This window comes from Anastrepha ludens, unplaced genomic scaffold (assembly GCF_028408465.1).
Source record: "Anastrepha ludens isolate Willacy unplaced genomic scaffold, idAnaLude1.1 ptg000042l, whole genome shotgun sequence".
NCBI classification, from domain to species: Eukaryota; Metazoa; Arthropoda; class Insecta; order Diptera; family Tephritidae; genus Anastrepha; species Anastrepha ludens.
Genome location: NW_026530056.1, coordinates 45,001 through 50,000, shown reverse-complemented (window position 1 = coordinate 50,000; position 5,000 = coordinate 45,001). Strand labels below are relative to the sequence as shown.

General features: G+C 38.7%; 1 non-coding gene and 1 pseudogene across 1 annotated transcript; both read right to left on the bottom strand.

Moving 5' to 3' along the window:
- The window catches only part of LOC128871170 (large subunit ribosomal RNA), a 6,467-nt pseudogene extending 2,203 nt beyond the window's left edge, over positions 1-4,264 (bottom strand).
- Positions 4,265-4,706: 442 nt separating this feature from the next.
- LOC128871175 (5.8S ribosomal RNA) lies at positions 4,707-4,887 on the bottom strand. The gene has a single exon (XR_008455783.1). It is a non-coding gene; the product is annotated as a 5.8S ribosomal RNA (ribosomal RNA).
- Between the last annotated feature and the right edge of the window lie 113 nt (positions 4,888-5,000).

The following is a 5,000-nucleotide window of genomic DNA, read 5'->3' as shown; positions in this document are numbered from 1 at the left end:
AACCCCCTTCCTACATCACCGTCGGATAACCATCCAACACGCAGCGGCATACAAAGCCTCCTTCTCAACCTGAAGGCAACCGCCCGTTGCACGACTAACAGGTCAAGAGGAGGCGCACCTAACAACACCTGCAACGCATCCGTACTCACTGTACGGCATACAGGCAAGCAGGCAAGCAACATAATGCGCTGGCACGCCATCAGATGACGTTTGCCAACCGACTTTAAAGCCCATTCGTACCATATAGCGGCACCATAAGTGGCACAGGCCACAAATAGGCCCCGATATACGGTACGAACCGCGCGTCGGCTAAGACCCCAGTCAAATCTGACTACGCGACGCACTTGCCCAACAATTGCCTGCAGCCGCTCCCTCAACAACACTAAGTGTGGAGTAAAACACATCCTTTCACTCATAGTTACCCCCAGGTATTTGACTTGCGTCACATACCTAATCCCTACCCCATTCAAACGGACAATCGGTGGACGACTCGGGGACAATCTGCCCTTAAGCAGCATTGTCACCGTTTTGTCCATCGATATATCCACTCCCACATCTACCCCCCAATTGTGGGTCAATGTAAGGAGCTGCCCCCCCACTCGCTCCAGTTCCTCACGCGAACGACCCTCAACCAAAATGAGAAGGTCGTCCGCATACGCACAGTGTTTACAAAGTGGCTCTAACTGCCGAAGCAGGGAGTCCATCATGAGGTTCCAAATGAAGGGACCACAGATGGATCCCTGCGGACAGCCTCGAGCCACCCCAATCTCCACACTCCCGCCCACTCCTACAATAGATGCTTTTCTGTCCGAAAAATAACTCCGCCATAGAGCAATTTCCGGACAGCCAAGCTCCTCTAGCCGTTGTAACACCCGGTCCCAGCGCAAGTAGTCAAAGGCCCCCTTGAAGTCAATAAATATGCCAAGGACATATTTACTGGCGTTTTCCCTAACTACACTCTGAACATACATCCACGCATCTTCTACACTACGTCCTTTCCTAAAACCATACTGCCTATCCGACCTAACACCCCGAGTTAGCTCCTGAAGCCGCTCAACCATAACCCTTTCCAGCACTTTTCCAAGTACTGGAAGGAGGCTGATACCACGATAAGATCGAGGATCGCTCCTGATCTTATCGGGCGACTTCAAGAGTACGACGACCCTAGCAACTTTCCACTCGCGTGGAAAATATCCCTCCCATATGCATTTATCATAAATGGCCTCCAAATATTCCGGAATGAACTTCCACAAGCATTTGCACATCTCTCCGTTCAAACCATCGAAACCTGGAGACCTTTTAGACCTGACCAGGCCAAACGCATAGTCCAACTCCCCAACGTCTAGTGGAGGGACAGGCACCTCTTGTGCAGGAGGAACTTGAACCTCAGCCCTGGGAAAGAACTCGCCTAACAAAACATTGGCGCACTCTCTCCACGTCGATAATACAGTATCACCTACGCGAAGAGAGCTAGCCATCTCATTTCGACGACCCCGACAGATCCTAAAGACCTGTCCCCAAGGGTCGTCAGTAGATAGGGACAGTAGGAATCTCGTTAATCCATTCATGCGCGTCACTAATTAGATGACGAGGCATTTGGCTACCTTAAGAGAGTCATAGTTACTCCCGCCGTTTACCCGCGCTTACTTGAATTTCTTCACTTTGACATTCAGAGCACTGGGCAGAAATCACATTGTGTCAACACCCGTTAGGGCCATCACAATGCTTTGTTTTAATTAGACAGTCGGATTCCCCAAGTCCGTGCCAGTTCTGAATTGATTGTTAATTGATAATCGTTATAATTTAAAAAGAATATATATCGAATGATATAATTCCTTAAAAATTTTAGCAAGAAAGTTCCACAATTGGCTACGTAACTACTATCCGGGGAACAAGAATCGTAATTCTCTATTTACCCAGAACGAGTACATAAACCATGGTATTGCTTCCCAATCAAGCCCGACTATCTCAATCTTCAGAGCCAATCCTTATCCCGAAGTTACGGATCTAATTTGCCGACTTCCCTTACCTACATTATTCTATCGACTAGAGACTCTTCACCTTGGAGACCAGCTGCGGATATTGGTACGGCCTGTTGAGAAGTTTGCGTGACCCCACCATAAATTTTCAAGGTCCGAGGAGAAAATATCGACACAACAGTAAATGTCATGCTCTTCTAGTCCATCTACCATATCTCTCTTCGAAAGACTTCCATGGTAGTACGACTATAAAACAGAAAAGAAAACTCTTCCGATATCTCTCGACGGCTTCTTTATGGTCGTTCCTGTTGCCAGGATGAGCACAAGGCCCATTTTTAATAACAAACGGATACTCAACAGGTTACGGAATTGGAACCGTATTCCCTTTCGTTCAAAATAATTCAAGTATTTAATTATTTTTTAATATATATATATAAATTTTATTAATATTTTTTTATTAAAAACTTGAAAATTTTCGGCTTTCGCCTTGAACTTAGGACCGACTAACTCGTGATCAACCACTGTTCACACGAAACCCTTCTCCACTTCAGTCCTCCAAGGTCTCATTCGATTATTTGCTACTACCACCAAGATCTGTACCAATAGCGGCTCCATGCAGGCTTACGCCAAACACTTCTAAGCACACTATTGTACCCTCCTACTCACTAAAGTTTCAAAATTTATAAATCAATCGAAATTGTTTTATAAATCATCTACTTTAGCGGTAATGTATAGGTATACAACTTAAGCGCCATCCATTTTAAGGGCTAGTTGCTTCGGCAGGTGAGTTGTTACACACTCCTTAGCGGATTACGACTTCCATGTCCACCGTCCTGCTGTTTTAAGCAACCAACGCCTTTCATGGTATCTGCATGAGTTGTTAATTTAGGCACCGTAACATTACGTTTGGTTCATCCCACAGCGCCAGTTCTGCTTACCAAAAGTGGCCCACTGGGCACATTATATCATAACCTCAACCTTCATATCAAGAAAGGTGAGGTTCTTACCCATTTAAAGTTTGAGAATAGGTTAAAATCGTTTCGACCCTAAGGCCTCTAATCATTCGCTTTACCAGATAAGATTATTTTATATAATTTTTAAATGCACCAGCTATCCTGAGGGAAACTTCGGAGGGAACCAGCTACTAGATGGTTCGATTGGTCTTTCGCCCCTATACTCAATTCTGACAATCGATTTGCACGTCAGAACTGTTTCGGTCTTCCATCAGGGTTTCCCCTGACTTCAACCTGATCAAGTATAGTTCACCATCTTTCGGGTCACAGCATATATGCTCAAGGTACGCTCCAGTTAGAGGTATAAATAATAATAAATTATCATTATACATAACTATATGGAACGCCCCGGGATTGAATTAATTGACTATTTAAGAAAATAGACTAAAAATTAATCCCATTATATTTTTAAGTTAAGTTAATTATGCCATTAAGTTTAATATAACTCAATGACTTGCACATATGTTAGACTCCTTGGTCCGTGTTTCAAGACGGGTCCCGAAGGTATCCTGAATCTTTCGCATTGTTAATCATATAAATGCATACAAATAAATATTAATATCATAGATATTAAATTTTTTGTAAAATTCAAAAAATGAATTTTAGCATTATATATAATAAAATCTATCAACACTTTATCAAATCATTAGTATTTATTCTATGTTAATATGCTTAAAAAGCAAATTAATTTAAATAAACTTAATATCACCAATGATCTTTTGATAAATACTTTATTATGTTAATAGATTACAATGTCCTTATATGAAAAAAATGCACATTATTTTTAATTATTTAATGATGAATTTTTCATAATGGATATTCAGGTTCATCGGGCTTAACCTCTAAGCAGTTTCACGTACTATTTAACTCTCTATTCAGAGTTCTTTTCAACTTTCCCTCACGGTACTTGTTTACTATCGGTCTCATGGTTATATTTAGTTTTAGATGGAGTTTACCACCCACTTAGTGCTGCACTATCAAGCAACACGACTCTTTGGAAATATCTTTCTAGTAATCATTAACGTTATACGGGCCTGGCACCCTCTATGGGTAAATGGCCTCATTTAAGAAGGACTTAAATCGTTAATTTCTCATACTAGATATTAAGATATTCCATACACTGCATCTCACATTTGACATATAGACAAAGTGACTTAGTGCTGAACTATTTTCTTTTCGCTCGCCGCTACTAAGAAAATCCTTGTTAGTTTCTTTTCCTCCCCTCATTAATATGCTTAAATTCAGGGGGTAATCCCATATGAGTTGAGGTTGTTTTAAAATATTTTTTATCTTCTCACACAATTTAATAAATAATTATATCATCTTTTCATCTCTATTTTTCTTTTTTTCCTTTTATATAAATATATATTATAAATAATAATTATGTAAAATGAGGCAATTCTAGAATAAAAAAAAATTAATTTTTATGCTAGACATTCCTCCTTTAATTACATATATAAATTAATATTTTATATATATATAAATAATATGAAAATTTTTTAAAGAGAATACTTAGATTCAAAATTTTTATTTCATTTTATTTGAGAGGATTTTTTTTTTTTTAAGAATATATATAATAAATAAAAAATTCATTATATAATCTTTATTTTTTTGCTATTAATATTATGAATTATTTAAAATCCAATAATATACACATTTGCTTAAATTCAATTATTTTTATAAAAGAATAAGCAACTTATTTAGCATAGTCTTACAACCCTCAACCATATGTAGTCCAAGCAGTACTTTAAAATTTAATTTAATGTACATAACAGCATGGACTGCGATATGCGTTCAAAATGTCGATGTTCATGTGTCCTGCAGTTCACACGATGACGCACAGTTTGCTGCGTTCTTCATCGACCCATGAGCCAAGTGATCCACCGCTTAGAGTATTTTTTTATTTATTTTTATTTATAACAAATGTCAATTTTTTTTTGCATATATTAATTGAAAGAGTAAAATTAAATAATAATAATAATAATATATAAATTGATTTTCTTTCAAT